Source organism: Dreissena polymorpha, chromosome 1 (genome assembly GCF_020536995.1).
Source record: "Dreissena polymorpha isolate Duluth1 chromosome 1, UMN_Dpol_1.0, whole genome shotgun sequence".
Lineage (NCBI taxonomy): Eukaryota > Metazoa > Mollusca > Bivalvia > Myida > Dreissenidae > Dreissena > Dreissena polymorpha.
This window is the reverse complement of record NC_068355.1, coordinates 106680557-106702602: the sequence shown is the minus strand read 5'-3', so window position 1 is coordinate 106702602 and position 22046 is coordinate 106680557.

Below are 22046 nucleotides of genomic sequence, written 5' to 3'. Positions count from 1 at the left end.
TATAATTGTTGAAGAACTGTCTCAAATGATAAGTTGATGAGATCAATTTGACTATTCCTCTAACATGTGTCAGCTTTCTCTGATTGGAAACAAGTTCAAACCATTACCACAACATACATTTTGACACCATTTTTTGAGAGGCATTAAGATACCAAATTAATTGGTAGCAAATAAGACTGGGTATGACATGCACTTAGATAATACAGATCAAAGCTGTAGTTGGTTTTATATAGCTTATTAACAATTGTAAAATGAGCTGTTCCTCATAAAATGAACTGTATGCATGCTTTTTAAACTATAACCTACTTTGAGCGATTTCTAAATCGGGAAATATAACTTTCAGTGTTTCAGTCAAGGCCGTTGATAGAGACAAGTTGATCTGTGCAATAAACTTGCACATAATAATCTCCGCATTGGTATTTTCAAGTCCTTCTCGAAGCTAGATCCTCGCATCATAGTGAAAATGTCTTTATTTGAAGATTTGATCTTCTTCTAATTAATGTGGCCCTGCGAGTCAATGTGTCTCTTAGTCATTATTGCCTCCATGACTCATGAGCACACGAAAAGTCAATGTTACATGTTGAACAGTGAACGTTCGTTTTTCCTTTTAAGGACGGCCCCAGGCATGACCAGTATTCTCTATAACTTTCTTTGTACTTTTGAGAGTTTGTTTTAGCAACTTTTTTCTTTGGAATGTCAATATCGGCTTTTGATTCTGTACCGCGCTGTTTGGAAGAACTCACAATGTTTAAAATGCCAACATCAGGGTCTCTGATACTAGTATTCTGCATTGTCCCCGGAAGGCTTGAAATTTAACTAGCGCCAAAATGATTATAATTGATAAATTTCCCGCCATGACCGAAAATAAGCGAAAGTACGATTAAAAACCGAAATTTTACCATTTTAATCAACAGATCCGTAGTTTTTCAGTACAAATCCGTAGTGCATAGTTTAGCCAAAGAATCCGTAGTAACTACGGCGAATCCGTAGAAGTAAACAGGTCTGCAATACCATATTAAATACTGAAAAGAACTCAGTCCTGTGAACTTTTTGGCTTCTAAGATTTTTAAGTTATACGGCTCATATTGACTTTAATGTATCATTTACATTAGGAAATGTGATACATGTAGTTGAAGTATTGGGAAAATTCACCAGAAAGGTTTGTGTGACAATGTATGTATTATGTCAACTGAGGCCATAATCCTGATAAAAAATATGTAAGATACCCATTCACCTTTGCTCCCACATTTACACTGAAAGGCGTCAATAACAAGTTTTAATGTGTCTCTGTAGTAGTTTTTGCAGTTGATCCAGTTTGATTTTGGTAAAGACATTGCAAAGGAGAATCTGACCAATTTTCATAAAGTTTGAGTCATAAATGAGACCTATGGAGTGGTAATATTGGCCTAGTTTGCCTAATACGGTATCACTTGTGGTGCCCTTGTGTTTAGATGCACTTGATAAAGACTCTAACATTAATAATTACTTAGAATATTGTCAATATAAAGATTCAAACCAAATGTCATCAATATTGAGTCATAAATATGGTCTCTATAGTGGTTACAGGTATTTCTAAGACTACCTGATGACCATGCTTTGGAAACCTGTGACTCAGATTCAAAGTTTTCCTTGATATGATAAAGATAAACAGTCTGACCAAGTTTCATCAAGATGTAAATAGTTGCCTTTATTGAATGGTAAATTTTTAAAAGTTGACCACGTATATAGAGAATAAGAGGTTACTGCCTGATCTTTTTGTCATATATCAGGCACGCGGCGGCGCGGCTTAGAGTAATATAACAGCGAGACTTGCCGAGCTGTTATTTTATTCCTGCTGGCCCTGATATATAACAGAAAGATCAGGCAGTAATCTGTTTTTCTGTTTATCATACCTCTAGTACGTCCCCAATTTTACAGAAATAATGAAAAAAATCGCTAAAAAAAGCAGTTTAGTAGGAAAGAATATGACTTGTTGTTTGACATGTTAATGACGACGACTTGAGCACGTGCGCTTAATATTTCTAAAAATATGTTTTTTGCTGTTTGTGTTGCATTTTGTGTTTAAAATATATTACATGTGTACATCTGGGTATCAAATTGTTTGTTTTGTTGAATCTGATTCGATTTTACTAACAAATATTACTTTTTAGTTAATTCTGAGTAATATGACCATCCTCAACACATGACTGATATAAGAACTTCCTGTTGACCATGATATAAAACAAGAGGGCCTGAAAGGCCCAAAGTAGCTCACCTGAGATAACAAGATATTATTGGGACAAATCTTCTGACCAAGTTTCATGAAGATTGGAAAATAAATGTGGCCTCTAGAGTGTTAACAAGGTTTGACTATAGCCATATAAGGAAAAATGCCCCGCCCCCTGGCAGCCATGTTTTTCAACCAACCGGCATCATTTTTGAACTCGTCCAAGATATTATCTGAATGAATCTTCTGACCAAGTTTCATGAAGATTGGACAGTAAATGTGGCCTCTGGAGTGTTAACAAGATTTTACTATAGCCATGTAAGGAAAAATGCCCCGCCCCTTGGAAGCCATGTTTTTCAAGCAAACATAATTATTTTCAAACTCATCTGAGATATCAGTGAGACCAATCTTCTGACCAAATTTCATGAAGATTGGACAATAAATGAGGCCTCTAGAGTGTCAACAAGGTTTTACTATAGCCATATAAAGCCATATAAGGAAAAATGCCCCGCCCCCTGGTGGCCATGTTTTTAAAGCAGCCAAAACCATTTCAAACTCATCTAAGATATCATTGGGAAAAATCTTATGACCAAGTTTCATGATGATCGGAAAATAAATGTGACCTCTAGAGTGTTAACAAGGTTTTACTCTAGCCATATAAGGAAAAATGTCCCGCCCCCGTGGTGGCCATGTTTTTCAACCAACCAGCATCATTTTTGAACTCCTCCAAGATATTATTGGGATGAATCTTCTAACCGAGTTTCATGGAAATCGGACTATAAATGTGGCCTCTAGAGTGTTAACAAGATTTTACTAGAGAAATATAAGGAAAAATGCCCCGCCCCTTGACAGCCATGTTTTTTTAGCAAACATAACCATTTTCGAACTCCTCCAAGATATCAATAAGACAAATCTTCTGACCAAATTTCATGAAGATTGGACAATAAATGTGGCCTCTAGAGTGTTTACAAGGTTTTACCATAGCCATATAAGGAAATATGACCCGCCCCCTGGCGGCCATGTTTTCCAACCAACCGGCATCATTTTCGAACTTGTCCAAGATATTATTGGGATGAATCTTCTGACCAAATTTCATGAAGATTGGACAATAAATGTGACCTCTAGAGTGTTAACAAGATTTAACTATAGCCACATATAGCCATATAAGGAAAAATGCCCCGCCCCTTGGCAGCCATGTTTTTCAAGCAAACGTAACCATTTTTGAACTCATCCAAGATATCATTGAGACCAATCTTCTGACCTAATTTCATGAAGATTGGACAATAAATGTGGCCTCTAGAGTGTTCACAAGGTTTTACTATAGCCAAATAAGGAAAAATGCCCCACCCCTTGGCAGCCATGTTTTTCAAGCAAATGTTACCATTTTTTAACTCATCCTAGATATCATCGGGACAAATCTTCTGAGCAAGTTTCATGAAGATTGGAAAATAAATGTGGCCTCTGGAGTGTTAACAAGGTTTTACTATAGCCATATAAGGAAATATAGAGAAAACTGCCCCGCCCCCTGGCGGCCATGTTTTTCCCCGATCTGGACCATTTTCGAACTCGTCCGAGATATCAATGAAACCATTGTTTTGACCAAGTTCCATAATGATTGGGCAAAAATTGTGACTTCTAGTGTTCACAAGGTTTCTCTATAGCCATTATAAGGAATACTGCCACGCCCCCTTGTGGCCATGTTTTTCAATGGACCGGAACCATTTTTGAACTAAACCAACATATCATTTAGACAAACATTTTGACATGAAGATTGGGCATCAAATGTGACTTCTACAGTGTTCACAAGGATTTTCTTTTTTTTTACCTAGTGACCTAGTTTATGACCCAGCATCACCCAGTTTTGAACCGTCGAGTTATCAATAGGACAAATGTTCTGACCAAGTTTCATGAAGATCGGACAATAAATGTGGCCTCTAGAGTGTTCACAAGGCAAAATGTTGACCCTGCGCGACAGACAAAAGGCGATCACAAAAGCTCATCATGAGCACGTTGTGCTCAGGTGAGCTAAAAATATATCGGGCAATATTATACTAGGCAGATATCAATATGGTGGTATGATAAATTTATTGATTTGTTAATGATTTAAAGGGATCTTTTCACGCTTTGGTAAATTGACAAAATTGAAAAAAGTTGTTTCAGATTCGCAAATTTTCGTTTTAGTTATGATATTTGTGAGGAAACAGTAATACTGAACATTTACCATGGTCTAATATAGCCATTATATGCATCTTTTGACGATTTTAAAACCTAAAAATTATAAAGCGTTGCAACGCGAAACGATTGAATAATTTGGAGAGTTCTGTTTTTGTCGTTAAATTTTGTGAAACTACGAAGATTGCTTATATAAGGTATAAAATACGTCAAGTATGTGTACTCGGCGGAATAGCTCAGTAGGCTAAAGCGTTTTTACTTCAGGACTCTGGCAGGACACCAGGGGTCACTGGTTCGAAACCTGCTCCGGGCAATGTTCTTTTCCTTTTTTTAATTTTATTCTTGATTTTTTACTGGAGCTTTTACGATCCAATGTTTACATTTATCAACATAAAGCATTTAATGAATAAGTTAAAAAAATGCCAAAATCTGTGAAAAGGCCCCTTTAAGTGAAAAAAAACAAAACATGAGCGCATGTCATGAAGTGTTCAACACTATTCAACTAATGGAAGAAAACAAGCAGTTCCATATAAAACAAGGGCTGTTTGTAAAACATGCATGCCCCCCATATGGGCTGTCAGTTGTAGTGGCAGCCATTGTGTGAATACGTTTTTTGTCACTGTGACATTGACCTTTGACCTAATGTAAGTTATCATCTTGAAACCATTGTTGTTGTGTTTTTTTTTTGGGGGGGGGGTAGGGGGGTGGGGGGGGGGTAGGGGGGTGGGGGGGGTAGGGCGAGGTGAAAGGGGGGTATGATGTGGGGTGTGGTAATTTATAAGATGTTTAAAAAAAAATTGGGGGGGGGGGGTACGGGGTAGGGGGGGTTGGGGGGTGAGAGGGGGTAATAATGTGGGGTGTGGTAATTTATTAATGTTTAAAAAAAAAAAAAATTGGGGGGGTGTGGGGGTAGGGGGGTGAGAGGGGGGTAATAATGGGGGGGGGGTAATTTATTAGATGTTTAAAAACAAATAATTTGGGGGGGGGGGTGGGGGGGTTGGGGGTGAGAGGGGGTAATAATGTGGGGTGGGGTAATTTATAAGATGTTTAAAAAAAAAAAATGGGGGGGGGGGTGGGGGGGGGGAGTGGGGGTGAGAGGGGAAAATAATGTGGGGTGTGGTTATTTATTAATGTTTAAAAAAAAATGGGGGGGGGTGGGTGGGGGGAGTATGGGGGTGAGAGGGGGTAATAATGTGGGGTGGGGTAATTTATTAGATGTTTAAAAAAAATTGGGGGGGGGGGGGGGGAGTAAGGGGGGGGGTGAGAGGGGGTAATAAGGTGGGGTGGGGTAATTTATTAGATGTTTAAAAAAAAAATTGCGGGGGGGGGGGGGGGGGTAGGGGGGGGGGGGGGTGGGGTGAGAGGGGTAATAATGTGGGGTGGGGTTATTTATTAGATGTTTAATTTTTTTTTGGGGTGGGGTGGGGAGTGTAGGGGGGGTAGGGGGTGTGGGGGGGGGGTAGGGGGTGAGAGGGGGGTATACTGTGGGGTGTGGTAATTTATAAGATGTTTAAAAAAAAAATGGGGGGTGGGGGGGGGGGGGGTAGGGGGGCAAGAGGGGGGTATAATGTGGGGTGTGGTAATTTATTAGATGTTTAAAAAAAATTGGGGGGGTGGGGGGGAGTAGGGGGGTGGGGGGTGAGAGGGGGTAATAATGTGGGGTGGGGTAATTTATTAGATGTTAAAAAAAAAATTTGGGGGGGGCACGGTGGGGGGTGAGGGGTTGGGGGGTAGGAGGGAGTGAGAGGGGGGTATAATGTGGGATGTGGTAATTTATTAGATGTTTAAAAAAAATATTGGGGGGGGGGTAGGGGGGAGTGAGAGGGGGGGTATAATGTGGGGTGGGGTTATTTATTAGATGTTAAAAAAAAATGGGGGCTGGGGGGGTAGGGGGGTGGGGGGGGTTAGAGGTGAGAGGGGGATTTAATGTGGGGTGTGGTAATTTATTAGATGATGTTTAAAAAAAAATTGGGGGGGGGGGGGGGGGTGATATCCTCTATTCATTAAACATGAAATTTTAACTTATTGCATTTGTTTCCCCTGTATATAAGAAAGATATAATAGTGTATTACCTCCCCTGTCCTGCTTATATTTATATTAATCAACAAAATTAAACATTAACACAATATTTAATATACAAAATATACAAAAAAAATCATATTCTGATAATATTTTTACTGATCCACTTTATTTTACTCAAAGGATGATGTTTCATTGGACTGATAATTATAGATTTAGGATAACAGACCAGTTGCTTCAGTTATATTGTTCAGAGTTCGCCCTGTTCGCCGCGTATGCATTCTTGAGTTATCATCCAAAAACCATTTTACTATTTCCGGTCACCGTGACCTTGACATAGTGACCTCAAAATCAATAGGGGTCATCTGCGAGTCATGATCAATGTACCTATGAAGTTTCATGATCCTAGGCCCAAGCGTTCTTGAGTTAACATCTGACAACCACCTGGTGGACGGACCGACAGACCGACATGAGCAAAGCAATATACCCCCTCTTCTTCGAAGGGGGGCATAGTAACACTCAACACATAATCAGTTTAATGTCCAGGAAGTTGCGTTAATCAGTACAAATTAATACTAAAATGATTTAAAAACCTATATTTATATACGATTTACATACCGGTATAGTCCAGTGGTGATTTATAAGAAAGATGTATGGGTACTGTAAAAAAAAGTTCAATTTTGGAGTTATTAAAAACAGAGAGGATACGAAACTGCTTTGACTGTGTGCAGGTTATGGAGGTATAAATGCTCATGTTAAGAAGTTACAATGTATAAAGTGAACACAATGTTTGACTGCACTTTTCAAAAGCAATCTATTGTCGAAGGGACAGAGGGATTATTCTGCTCAATGGTAATTGGCCCGAGCATTATACCGATAGAGGGCCAAGTTGTTACAAATAAAACAAGAGCACCGCCTTGCGGGTGCAGACCGCTCATCTATTTTCTTTTTAAAGGTGAACGGACTCTTATTTTCAATCAGAAAGGAGGGAGGGGTGGAGTGAAGAGGGGTGTATAGTGTGGGGTTGTGGACATTTATTACATTATCTTCCAAAAAAGCGAAAAAAAAAAAAAAAATCGGGGGCGGGGGGGGGGGGGTGGGAGGGTGGGGGGAAGGGCGATGGGCGATGGGGGGGGGGGGGATTTTTTGGGTGCGATGGTTGGACGGTATTTCAAACATAACCGTTTAAAAAAAAATTGGGGGGGGGGGTGGGGTATAGTGTGAGGGTGTGGTGGTCATTTGTGAGATGATCTTAAAAAAAAAAAAAAAAAAAAAAAAATTAAAAAAAACAAAATTGGGGGGGGGGGGGTGGGGGTATAGTGTGAGGTTGTGGTGGTCATTTGTGAGATGATCTTATAAAAAAAAAAAAAAAAATACGGGGGGGGGAGGGGGGGAGGGCACGGGGGACGGTTTGGGTGGAGTCTATTGTGGTATGTCAGGTAAGAGTAGTTTCGTCAAAGTATCAATCAAATCTAATCATAAATAAAGAAGTTATGGCAATTTTAGCAAAATTTAATAATTTGACCTTGAGAGTCAAGGTCATTCAAAGGTCAAGGTAAAATTCAACTTGCCAGGTACAGTAACCTCATGATAGCATGAAAGTATTTGAAGTTTGAAAGCAATAGCCCTGATACTTAAGAAGTAAAGTGGATCGAAACACAAAATTTAACCATATATTAAAAGTTACTTAGTCAAAAAAGGGCCATAATTCCGTAACAATGACAACCAGAGTTATGCAACTTGTCCTTTTACTGTACCCTTATGATAGTTTTTGAGTGTTCCAAGTATGAAAGCAATATCTATGATACTTTAGGGGTAAAGTGGACCAAAACATAAATCTTAACCAAATTTTCAATTTTCTAAGTATAAAGGGCCCATAATTCCGTCCAAATGCCAGTCAGAGTTACATAACTTTGCCTGCACGGTCCCCTTATGATAGTTAATAAGTGTTGCAAGTATGAAAGCAATAGGTTTGATACTGTAGGAATAAAGTGGACCTAAAAACACAACACTTAATCAAATTTTCAATTTTCTAAGTATAAAAAGGGCACATAATTCTGTCAAAATGCCAGTCAGAGTTACATTACTTTGCCTGCACAGTCCCCTTATGAAAGTTAGTATGTGTTGCAAGTATGAAAGCAATAGCTTTGATGCTTAAGGAATAAAATGGACCTAAACACAAAACTTAACCAAAATTTTCAATTTTCTAAGTATAAAAAGGGCACATAATTCTGTCAAAATGCATGCCAGAGTTATCTAACTTTGCCTGCCCAGTCCCCTCATGATAGTAAGTAAGTGTAACAAGTTTGAATGCAATAGCATTGATACTCACTGAGAAAAGTGGACCTAAACGCAAAACTTAACCAAACTTTTCAATTTTCTAAGTATAAAAAGGGCACATAATTCTGTTAAAATGCACGCCAGAGTTATCTAACTTTGCCTGCCCAGTCCCCTCATGATAGTAAGTAAGTGTACCAAGTTTGAATGCAATAGCATTTATACTTTCTGAGAAAAGTGGACCTAAACGCAAAACTTAACCGGACGCCAACGCCAACGCCGACGCCGACGCCAAGGTGATGACAATAGCTCATAATTTTTTTTTCAAAAAATAGATGAGCTAAAAAACTACTTGGCTAACTGGTGACCTATTTAAACATAAAATATTATAAACAACGTGCACTTAACATTACATACCATGATTGATATACATAAGACACAAAACTAAAATTTTACAAGATTTTATTTGCAAGTGCAATTATATAAAACATTTAAGATCCTTTACAATCAAATATTTGCATGAAGTTTCATTAATAATCAATATAAATGAATAAACATTTCAAAACCACAAAGGAAAACCAATTGATAAAATATATTTAATACAGAACAATACACAGAACTTTTAACTAAAAAAAACATGATACAACATTTAATTTGCTAACATATATCAATGGATTGTAAGAACCCATTAAAAACTTATAAAAAACCATATGTATAACTACTTCTAGGAAGAAACAGTCTAAACATTTAAAGATACATCAGGATTTCTCTAATAAATGACAATCATGAATATATAATCCTAACCAATACTTCAAATCAGACAAATAATTTAAATAATGGAATGTTTCACATTTAGAAAATTATAAGAAAATGTACAGTTGATCATTTCAAAACTTTTATCCTCAATGTGCTCCATGGGTTGATTTTGCATGTACATCTATGAATTCAAAATAATTAAGTGATTTATGATTTTGATGATGTAGAAGTAAAGGATTGATATATAATAAGGAAGTATATTTTCTGATAATTTTGACATTATTTAAAACTTAGTTATATCTATACTCATATCATTGTAAAAATAAACCAGCTGAGCATGATCCAGTTTCACACAAGCCTATACATTTTGTACAAATGACACACATTGACCTATCATACTCTTAATCACCCAAGATATACCATCACATGTACAATTTATAACTATGAAAAAAATATATTTTGCAGTTCTTGGATAATTATGATTCAGAAATTAAACCGAGCAAGCAAATACCATATCCACATAATATGCATGTTGATTTCAAACCCACTTGAATTAAACATTGCAACCACAACAAATACTGAACATTATCTGCAGAAAAAAACAGCACTCAATTTTGCTTGAGAAATGTTTAACAAAAAACAACAACACAAAATCTAAACCAAGGCTTAACAAAATATAAGTCAAATTCTTGATGTATCAAGATATAATTACAAAAATCAGTGGCACAATAGACAAGTTATTCTTGACCACCAGTGGTTTTGTATCTGTATTAGCACAGCATGGTTATTCAACAGTATTAGTAAATCTGTACATGAGGATCACAGTGATTATTTACTAACAAAATTAGACTGATAAATAGGGGACATAACATCTATAGATCCGAGTATAAACTATTTAACATTTTAAATCTGAACAATAAATACATGTGGCATCCATAGCCTGTGCAAGAAATACCATTGCTAACCATTTAAAGAACATTCTGTTTTATGATCACAGAGAGGTTTAACATAATGACTAGATAGTGCATTTAACTACGGAAACTAAGAAACTAATAAAACTGAACAAGACAGCCATGAAAGCGCTCACTTAAGTGCAAGGTACAACAATCATCAAAGACTTGACCTGGTTAAAGTTTTTTACCACACTTTGCATAGTGACTTTTTTAGGCATATATTGCCCAAATTTAACCTTGTTTAAATAGACATTCTGATCAGGATGAAAACTGTGGCCTCTAGAGTGGTAAAAAGACAAACAACAGACATATACTGACGACAATAGGTCACCATTAGCACTTTGTGCTGAGGTGAGCTGAACAATAATTTAACTGTTTGACTGACAGAAACTATAACAGTACTCATGTTTAAAAATGTATTACAGAATGTCATAAACATCATTGACTAACTAATTTTTATGCTTGAAAGTGTACACAAAATAATAAGAGAGCCATGATGGCCCTTAAGTGCTCACCTGGGTTCAGGGGCACCAATTGCTGTAGACTTTCCCTGAAGATCTAGTTTTTGACCCAATTGTTTTCTCCAGAAAAGTAACAAGTTTTTTTATACCACTGACACAGAATAAAACTGTACCAAGATTGTGTCAAGATATATATATACATTATATGACCAAGTTTCATCAAGATTGAGTCATAAATGTGGCAAACAGAGTGTTAACAAAGTTTATTTTAAAAACAAGGTTATATTTTGAATGTAAAGGTCACAGTGACCTTGACCTTTGACCTATTGACCTCAAACCGGATTTGATTGTAGATCTCAATGAGATGCATGCACATGTGAAGTTTAAAGAACATAGACCCAAGAGTTTTCATTTTATGAGCAAGGTTAATGTTTTAGGACAGACACACACATAGAATGACAGACAGACAGGCCAAAAACAATATATCCCTGCTCATTCGATCTGGAGGCATGCAAATTGGTCGCCAAAAGGATAAATTTCAACATGGATTATCCTATGCACAAAGATGTAATGCAATTGATCAAAACATTCAACAGACAAATGTTTCTACAATCTTTAATCATGTTAGAATCAAGGCTTTGCTCCAAAAATATTCAAAACAAATTACATTTTTATCTACCATCAATCTTGTATAGATTGTTGACCTTTCTAACATTTATAAATGTCTTACAGTTAATGTTTTTCCAGATCATGTAAGGGTATGGACTAACTGTAAACCATTTACCAACATCAGGTCACTGTAAACTCATCGTACACCACTTCACATTCTAAACTCAGAACATCAGAACTTTCAGACACAAGAGTTTCCATGTTTTGTGAAATAGGAGAATCTACGCTAATCCCATACAAGTATTTTGAGGTTGGCATGTCATCAACTAGTTCACTGACATCAGATCCAGTACCACATCTAGATGTTGCAAATGTTTCCTTAACACCAACCTCTTCATCAGCAATTTCAATAACGTCTTCAACAGTTTCAACCCTATCAGAGAAGCTTGTAGACACAACTTGGTTTTCTGCTACCCCATATAATTCAGGTTCATGTTCAATAATAGCTTCTTGAATAATTTTCTCTGATTCAATATACACAACAGCATCTTTTAGTTCAAAGTCATTTTGAACAATTTCTGCAGTATAGTAAATATCACCGCCTTCTTCTGTATTTGAATACTCAGACTTTTTAAAAGAATCAAACTTTAGGTTTTCAACAGCTTCACTCACTTGGTTACTACAGACTGAATAATAAGGCTCCTGTTTGGAAATATCATTTGATAGGTCCATATTGTCATCAGATTCAGACTCACTGAGGTCCAGGGAAGTTCTCACCAAGGTAATAGCATTGTCATGATGCTGTCTTATTTCCTTTGTCTTGCGTGAATAAGTTTCACCAGAGCAATAATTTTCAATTCCCTGAGTCATCATCGTAATCAGACAAATGTTCGTCAGGTACTTGAATCTGTGCACTTTTATGGTTGTTACCATGTTTATCACACTGTTCCTTATCACCATCCCTTGAATCTAGAATGTTTTCTATTGTTCCTTGTATTTCATCTTCAGAATCAGAGTTGACTGATGAACTGGATTCACTGTTGCTGTTGGTTTCAAAAATCACATTACCATGGGAAATTGGTTCTGGTTCTGATTCGCTATCACTTATATAAAAGTGTACATCAGCCCTTTCTTTACACTTCATGTCATCAAAACTTGCTTTTTGCTCACCATCCATTAAGCTTAAGTCCTCTCCTTTATCACAACTATTCATTTTTGTCAGCAATGTTTTCATCTTGATCTTGATAGGTTGCCGTTCTGTATTGCTGTGCATTGGTGATTTTTTACTAGAGCTACAGGAAAAACCTGCATTAACAGTAATGCTGTTTTTCAAATCATCATCTGTGTCACTGTCATCACTAGGTTCTGGAAAAATAGGTGATTTTGTGAAATTTTCATGCAAGATAATTGGATACCTTACTTGATTCAGTTTGATCCTTACCTTTAATGGAGGTCTACTGTCGGACAGATTTTCATCCATCTTCCTTTTTCTACTTTTTCTGGTATATCTTTCGATAGTTCTATCTGAAAGTCTTACAATTTCAACTGAACAAGGTCTTATATTAAAAATGTGAAAGAATTGAGTGAACTGAGTACTACCTATGCTTCTTTTCATGTGCATATTCTGTTTTGCTTGACAGTTTGATTTTTTTACTTGCTGGACCCTCGGCTTTGTCCAGTGATTCTGATCGTTCTCGAGCCCGTTTTTCCAAAATTGCACTCCTGAAAACACTGATTTCTTTCTTTGGAATAGTCTTTCTAGAACTGTTACTACAACCGTCATATAACCAAGGATTGTAGATTACTGGCAATGCTCTTTCTCTCTGCTTTCTTTTAACTTTTTCTGCTATTGACTCACAGAAAATACCTCCTGGCTGATAATCTTCAATGTTGAAATCCAATGTAGCAAGATTTCTGGAGCTTGTTGGCCTTTGGGACAAAGCTGAAGCTATATCTGAACTGTCTGATGCTGTTGTGTTGTATGCGCTGTTGCTTTCTTTTATCATATAATGAACATTTTTGTCTTTGCAGAAGTTACTGTCATTTATAGAATTCAACTTAACATCTCTATCCACTTTACTTAATTTTCTGTCAGAAATTTCTTTATCAATATCTTGTCTTTCCTTTGATTCTATGGTATTAAATGGCAACAGATGTTCAAAATCCGCCGCATTTACCATATTATTTTGATCTTCACAATATGAAACAGTACAATTAGAGTCAAGAGAATCATTATCATCCATAAGTGTACATCTTATTGTCGATTCTAAAGGCAAAATCTTTGGCTGATTTTCTTCATGGAAATGCTTAACTTCTACATTCAGCATTCTTGTGACAGGTTTTGACATGTACTTCAAAAAATGTGAAGTCTGTTTTTCTCTATGATTTGGTTCTACAGAGGAAGCTCCGATTTCAACAAGTATTTTTTCGCGGTGATGGTCAAACATATTATTTCTCTCATCTCCATTACAATAGTCAGCATTCTTTGCGTCAGTATTTGTGATATCAGGTTGATCTTCAGGTTGATCTAATGAATCTTGCCCACATCTTGTATCAATAATCCCAAAGGCATCTGAAAACTCAACTTGATCGATCTTTTTGTATGATGCCTCATCAGAGGCATAAAGTGTTACTGAAACACTATGTATGGGGGTTGAACATTTTGGCTGCTCAACACAATCAGAAAATAACTCTTCAGTTGCAGAATCACAGAATTCACTGTTGTTAGAATGGAGGTGAGGCTGCTTGCCATTAACATTAAGTGTTTTCTGCTCTATTTCATCAGCATTTTGAAAATTGTAAGTAGAAGCAGTGTTGTTTGTATCATTATTGTCATCTATATCACCATTACCAGCAGCATTGTTTTTTACATTATCTTTGTCATCAGTACCATCACAAGCCGTAGTTTTACCATTATCTTTGAATTCTATATGTTTATTTTCATGGGTTCTTACTATATCTTCCGTAGTATCTTGGTTGTGAGGATATTCATTCCCATCTACAGTAATATTATGCTCAGCATAATCTTTGTTTTCTGTATGTTTATAATGATCAGAACAGCCCATATTGCTAAAATAATGATTGTCATCTGTGTATTTATTATCACCAGCACTAGCCACTTGTTCAGCATTATCATGGTAATCTGTAACTTCATCATCATTGGCAATGACTGCATGTATAGCCGGATTATTGTCACTCATATCTTCATCATCACCAGCACCAGCCAAGTTTTGAGCATCATATTTGTCATCAGTATTTTCAACATCATCAACACCTTTACAATCATAAGTACTGCCCATCTTGTAATCAGGCTGATTGTCATCTGTATTTTCCCCATCACCAGCACTAGCGATGTGTTCAGCATTATCATATTCATTTGTATCTTCATCATCTAAGGCAATATTTTTATATTTATCTTTATCATCACCAGCACCAGCCATGTGCTGAGCCTTATCTTTGCCATCAAGATTTTCATTATCACTATCAGAACCCGTGTGTTGAGTATTATCTTTGTCATCTGTATCTTCATCATCATAAGCTTTGTTTGTATGTTTAGCAAGATTATTGTCATAATAACCAGCACCAGCCATTTGTTGAGCATTATCTTGGTTGTCTGTATTTTCAACTTCATCATTACCTGCTACATTTTTATAATCCTCAGCACTGCCCAAGTGGCAAACATAATGATTATCATCTGTATTTTTATTATCAACAGCACTAACCATGTGTTTAGCATTATAATTTTCATCTGTATCTTCAACATCATAAGAAATTACCCTATATTTAGGAAGATTATTGTCACATTTTTCATCATCATCACCAGCACCAGCCATGTCTTGAGCATTATCATTGTCATCTGTATCTTTATCAGCATAAGCAATGTCCCTATGTTTAGCAAGATTGTCACATTTGTCATCATCATCATCATCACTAGCACACATCATGTCTTGAGCATTATCATTGTCATCCGCATCTTCATCATCATAAGCAATGCCCATATGTTTAGCAATATTTTTGTCACATATTTCATCACCACTAGCACTAGAGATGAATTGACCGTTATCTGTGTTATTTGTTTTTTTATTATCATAAGCATCTGCTACGTGTTGAGAAATTTCTACATCTTTATCAACACTGATACAGACTATGGTTTTCACAATGTCAATGGCTTTTGTATCTTCAATTTCATTTGGAATGTGAAACTTGGAGGCATTTATCATTTTAATTTCATTTTTAACACGATACTGAGGAAGAGTTCTTGAAGTTAAATAGTCTGATGTATCAGCATTATCATTGTTATTACAGGAACATTGGTAATAAGATGATCGGAAGTGTTATCAAATAATTTGATATCAGTGACAATGTTTTCAGCAAATTTATTATTAATGCCCAATTCCTTGTGTTGACTTTGACCACATTTATAATCATTGTTTAGTCCAACTGTATGATTTAAGCTACTTATCTCAGCACCAGGACTAATATCATCAGCGTTTAGTGGGGAATCACAATCAGTTTCATCCACAGTTTCATATAAATCAGATGACAATTCATTGAATTCAGAAGAAGTTTCTTTTTCCTGGTAATCACTTTTGCAACTTGTGTTGTCTTCTGTCTGATTTTTGTCAAGATCTTGCCTGTTTGCATGAAATGATTGAATTATGTCACTGGACAGAATTTCTTTGCAACTTGCATTTCCGGCTTGATCTCGAACTTGGTAATTTGTTAAAATCAGTAACAGAATTCTGCATCTTTAACTCAGACTGCACACCTATTTTCCCACAAAATTTCAGAGTTGTCTTCATTTCTTGATGTTCAAAGAACTTCTCTGTGTCGGAGTCAGTGTCTGAGTAGTAATCAGAATTAATATCCCAGGCATCAACCTTCCCACTTAATTTGGACAATGAGAAGGGTACAGTATAATCATCACAATCAGTTGAATTGTCATCAGAATTTTCTATTGAATTGAGCTCAGTTATTCTCTTGAACACTTTTGATTCAGATGAATATTGACTTTCTTTATGAACCACATCTGAGATTTGCATATGATCATCTTGTTTCAATATAGATGTATCATTCATCCTATCACTCTTACTGCTCTCTGGTGTTTGTATCTTCTTTTCTGTTGCATTCCCTGTAGTGTGCTCTACTGCAAGTTCAGCATCATAAAAAGACTGAGCAACTATTTTGCCACAGTCCCCTTCCCTATTTATTTTGGTCAGAGTGCTGTGATTGTCTACTTCAGACAATACATATGCAGGTTCATTAACTTGATACACATTTTCAAAGTCATCTGTGGTGCTTTCATGGCTTAAAATACTTTCATTCATGTCTTTGTCTTCTGCTGTAGAAATGTCATCAAGAGCAGGTGGTTGTTCACCTTGTTCCAAAAAGTTGGCAAGAAGTTCTTTCTGCATACAGTCTTGTAGGGCACATTTTGTTGGGGATACGTTTGGGAGATCTTCATACGAAGAATCTTCACTATAATCTTCAGATTCCACATCTATGTTTGTCTTACTGCTTTTTCCACTAAATCCGAGACTTTCTGCAAGGACATTTAGTAACATTGACATTATATCTGAAATAGATCCCTTGCTTTCAAAGTTTTTTAACATTTGCATGATATTACTTGTAATTGATTGACACGTCTCATTTTCATCACCATCACTACTTGCAACCTTTGTTTCCTTGTCCTGAGCTCTCTTCAAATGATGTGCTATAATCTTTCCGGAACATGTCAGATTGCTGTCTCCTAGCAAAGTCTGATAATGAATCTTTTTTCATGCACGAAGAATTATGTTTTCCAGGCCACTCCATGTCAGACAAAAGTTTAGTGAGTCCTAGTTTTACTTTTAATAACGTTGCTAAAGAAATGGACCTCTTCAATTCAACTGGTGGTTTCAATAAGTATTTTATTTCTGAAAGTGTCACTTCTCCCTTTTCGCTTTTATCAAAAAGATTTTGGAGCTCAATGTTTGTTGCCGCTTGTTGATCACTTATAAAATCTGAAATGTGGCGTCCAAAGTTCTCATTAACATCAGTATTCTTCTTCTTTTTCCCACTGTCATAATAATTTTCACTGGTTTTAGTTAACATATCACTACAACTTCCTTCATTTTCAAGTATATCTAAGAAATGTCTTTTTGATCTTTTCAAACCAGGTGGTTGTGATGATGAGACATCAGGTTTTTCTTTAAAAGTTTCAATTTTCTTTTCTGGTTTAAGGCTGGGTGGTTCTGAAGACAGCAAAGTTGCCTGACTGGAGGTGTCTTCAAACATCAAACTTCTAGATTCAGTATCTTCAATCTTTTCAAGAAATGGGGGTGATTTTAACTGCACACTTGATTTTACTTGATCCTCAATATTTGCTTGTGTATTAATTTGAAGCACTAAAGCTACTTCATTTTGAGATTTATCATCTATATCACTTTCATAAAACAGTTCAACATTATTATCATTTATGTCATCGCAATCTGCTACCATCTCTTTCATTTTCATTTTCTCTTTATAGCTGGTTTCAACATTATTGAGTTTACACTTTCTCATCACTTCTGGACTTTCAAGACATTTACTGTTGTCTACATGTGACTTCTTTCTTTTAGACCAAGTTTCAGTGTCATCTAACATATTTGTATCTAAAGTTTCCATCAGAATCTGCGATTGAGGACTACTGGATGATATTGAGAGACTTTCAATTAAGTTTTTGTCACCAGTTAAAACATTTTCCTTGATAAATAAACCGTTCATTTCATATTTGACTGTGAAATCTTTTTCTTCTGCAGTTGTTTCAATACAATCTACAGGTTCAGAACATTCCTCTTGAAGGCTATGTGATTCAACATCAGACTGATTAAGGGAATTCTTGGTCTTACAATCAGTTGACAGCACCCTTGTAGAATGCTCTTCCACCACATAAAATTCTCCATTAGCCTTTGAAACATATTCAGAATTGTCTTCATTTCTTGTCTGATGTTCTCTAATGCCAGATTCCTCTATTTCCATCTGATCACAATCAGTTACAGTAGCAGCTGGTGAGTAAGTGTTTTTCAAAGTTTCAGTATAAGAAAAATTTTCAGCTTCTTCCCCTTGGCTGCTACTATTAGAGTCCTCGATATCACTATGTAATGAATCTGACCTTTGATCCAGTGAAGAATGTTGTAATTGCCTTCTATAGCCTTGTTCTGAATTACAGTTTTGAATTTCAATCCCATTTGCAGAACAGTATTCCCTCTGATCTTCCACAATGTCATGTATTAAACTAACTGCCAAAAGTAAATTTTTCACGAAACATGCGTCTTTGTGAGCTTCATTATTATCAGGTGAGTGAGAATGATCACTATCATCAGTCATACCATCAGTGTCAAGTAAGAAATTACTTTCTGGATCATATTCATCACAATTAAACTGTTGTGTGTCTTCCACATTATACAAGTTTAACTGTTTTACAACATCTTTGTCCAAATGGTCACTTTTTAGCTCATGTCTACTACCCTCCATCAACAAACCTTCTGATTCTTCACATGTATCTTTACAAACATCTAAATGAGATTCCTTTTCATTTGAAAACACTATGTTACAATGAAGGTCTCCTTCATTGGCTACTTTTTCATTCCTGCTTACTAAATCAACTTTGATTTCATTTGTGTTCTCAGTGTCTTCTGACATTTTTGGCTTAACTGGGTGGTAAGTTAATCCCTTTTTCTTCATGTATTCTTCAAGTGAAATGTGTTTTGCTTTCTTTGTTCTTTCATCACCAGAATTTGTTATGTTATTGGAAGCAACACATGGTTCTTCACTTATAAATGTCTGTATATTTTTTATTTTATGTGTTTCTGTTAATGCCTTACTCATAGATGTACTGATTGAGCTGTTTTTATGTAAAATGCATTCTGTGTGTGATAGAGAACTTGAAAAGTTTTGTAAAGTATTTGACTCTTTCACTGCTTCTTCATTCAGTGTATTCCTTTTGAGCAATCCACTTTCAGTTGCATTTTGGATCATCATTTTTTCACATGCTTCTGATTCTCTGGTATTTCTATGTCTCTTGGGTTTTATTTCACCCATTTTTCGAGATTTTTTCATTTCAGTTCCAACAATAACTTGCTTAATTTCAAATTTATATTTTTTAAGTTTATTGCATTCTGTTACTGCATTTTTGAAACCAGTATTATAACTTGATTTAGCACTGGTGTTGTTTTTTTTAGGAATTTTTAATGGTGGTAGTCCTACAGTCTGTAAAATATCTGGGTTTAACCGAGGTATTTGGCTAGCTTTTGTATCACATTTTTCAACATTATAAATGTTTGCATTTGGGGATTCATTTATCAATCTAAATTGATTGCTATTAGTCAGGCTGCAGAGTTCACTACTTTCACTTTGTTTGGTTTCATAAGTCTCCTTTTCAACACCCATTTTCCATACATTTTTTAAAACATCTTCCGGCGCTAAAGGAATCCAATCTTCACGAAATTCTGTATTCACAGCAGTATTCTCAAGTGTATGTCCAATCTCTGCATTCCCATTATATGCCAAAGCTTCTTCCACAGAATTCATATCTTGACTGCACTCTGGAATAGAAGCCATTGCATATGGTGTAATCCCTTTTACATTGTCATCAGCACAACAAAAAGGAGCTGCATTTTTCAGAGAATTGTGAGATTTCTCACTTAACATATTAGAACCATGCACTGTTGAATGCACACTAGTAGATGAATTAGCATCACTGCTAGAATAAATAGAGTCTTCCTTAATCTCCATATTTGGCATCTCTTCCACAGAAATTGTATTTGTTATCTTGAGGCCAGAGGCTTTAATTGCTGTTTCATTAGCAATTTCATCGTATGCTGTAATTAGTGCAGAACTTTTGCTGGCATCATCGATCATGTTTTTGAAACCTCTATCTTGTGATTCACAGTATACAAATCCAACGTCTTCATGTTGCATTCCAATATTTCTATGTTGGGTATTTTGTGTTGGCTCTAAACTAGAATTACTTGAATCACCATTGATATAGGAAGATTTTAAGCAAGAAGCTTCTCCATAACTTTCAAAAGTTGTCTTAAGACCATCTTCCATACCATCACAATCCAAAATGGCCATCAAGTCATCAAGTGTGTTGTGTTGCTCCACATCAACAACCACATCATTTCCTTTCACATGCATGTTATCTTTTTTTGGTTCTATGACATCATCTATGACATCATCACCTCCATTTTCATTTGAAATGAAGATTTTTATTTCTTTGGTAGAATCTTGAACTAAAGTTTTTTCAGTTTTTTCCAGCAAATGTGACAATTGCTCAGAATTTTCCTGACATGTGGCATGAATAGTTTCATTGCTGGCAACAGTCTGACATATGTTGTCCTCTAACAAGGAATTCTTGTTTATTTTATCTTGATATGTATATGATTTTTCAGATGTTTCCTCACATAGTACCTCATCAACAACACATTCAGCTATATGTACCTCATCAACAACACATTCAACTATTTGCTCATCGCACTGTGTGAAATAGAATGATTCATGGCCATCTGATGTCATTTGTAAGTCTGCTTCGCATGTATGTGACTTTTGCATATCATCTTCCCTTTTATTTAAGTCTGTAGAAGCCTGGTTCTCCTCAACATTAGTATACCCAACATTTGAATCAGGACATGAATCATGCACAATGTCAATAGTTTCTGTGTGTTCAACAGTTAATGGGGGAACATATCGAAACAGAAAACCATCAGGTTTGTTTTCACTGTGAATAGCTCCCTTGCAAATAGTATCACAAGCACATAATGAATTAATGATTTCTTCATTGGTTGCCATCATTTCTGTCGTACCATTCAAATTGTCTTCCACAATAACTTCAACATCATTTTTTACTCTAGACTCACTACCGTCAACAACATTAGTTTCCTTTATTTCACTCAAGATACTACTAACAAGTTCCTGTTTATTTTCTGATTGTGAGAACATTTGGGTATCAATGCCATTGACAGTCTTTGTTGCAATATATTGTTCTTCAAATGTTATTTTTTGGTCCGCACTTAAGGGGATACTTGATTCCAGATTTGAACCTTTGTTTGTGCTTGTTTCTGGTTCTTGGTTGGTTCCAAATTTAAAATCCGGATTTAAACTTGTTTCCAATTCATGGGTTAAGCTAGTTTCAGATTCTTGGGTTGTGATAAATTCTGTTTCTTTTGTTGTGCTTTTCTCTGATTCTAGGATTTGGCTGGTTTCCAATCCTTGGGGAATGTTAGTTTTCAATTCATGTTGTGAGCTTGTTTCAAATACTTGAATTGTGCCAGTTTCAGATTGTTTGGTAATACAAGTTTCACATTCTTGGATTGCGCTGCTTTCCAAATAAGAAACACATTCAATACTGCAGTCAATGTCTGCGGGCATTGAAACATTATTAACAAGCCTTTCTAAAGCTCTGTGTTCTTCAAACAGATTGATTTCTTCAGCAGCATAATTGTCTAAACCTTGAAAAGCATCTCCAACACATATTAAGCCAACCTTATACATACATTGTTCCTTAAAGGATAAATCATCAAATACAACATTTAAATGAGGCCAAGTTTGTGCTTTTCTTTTTTGAATAAGATC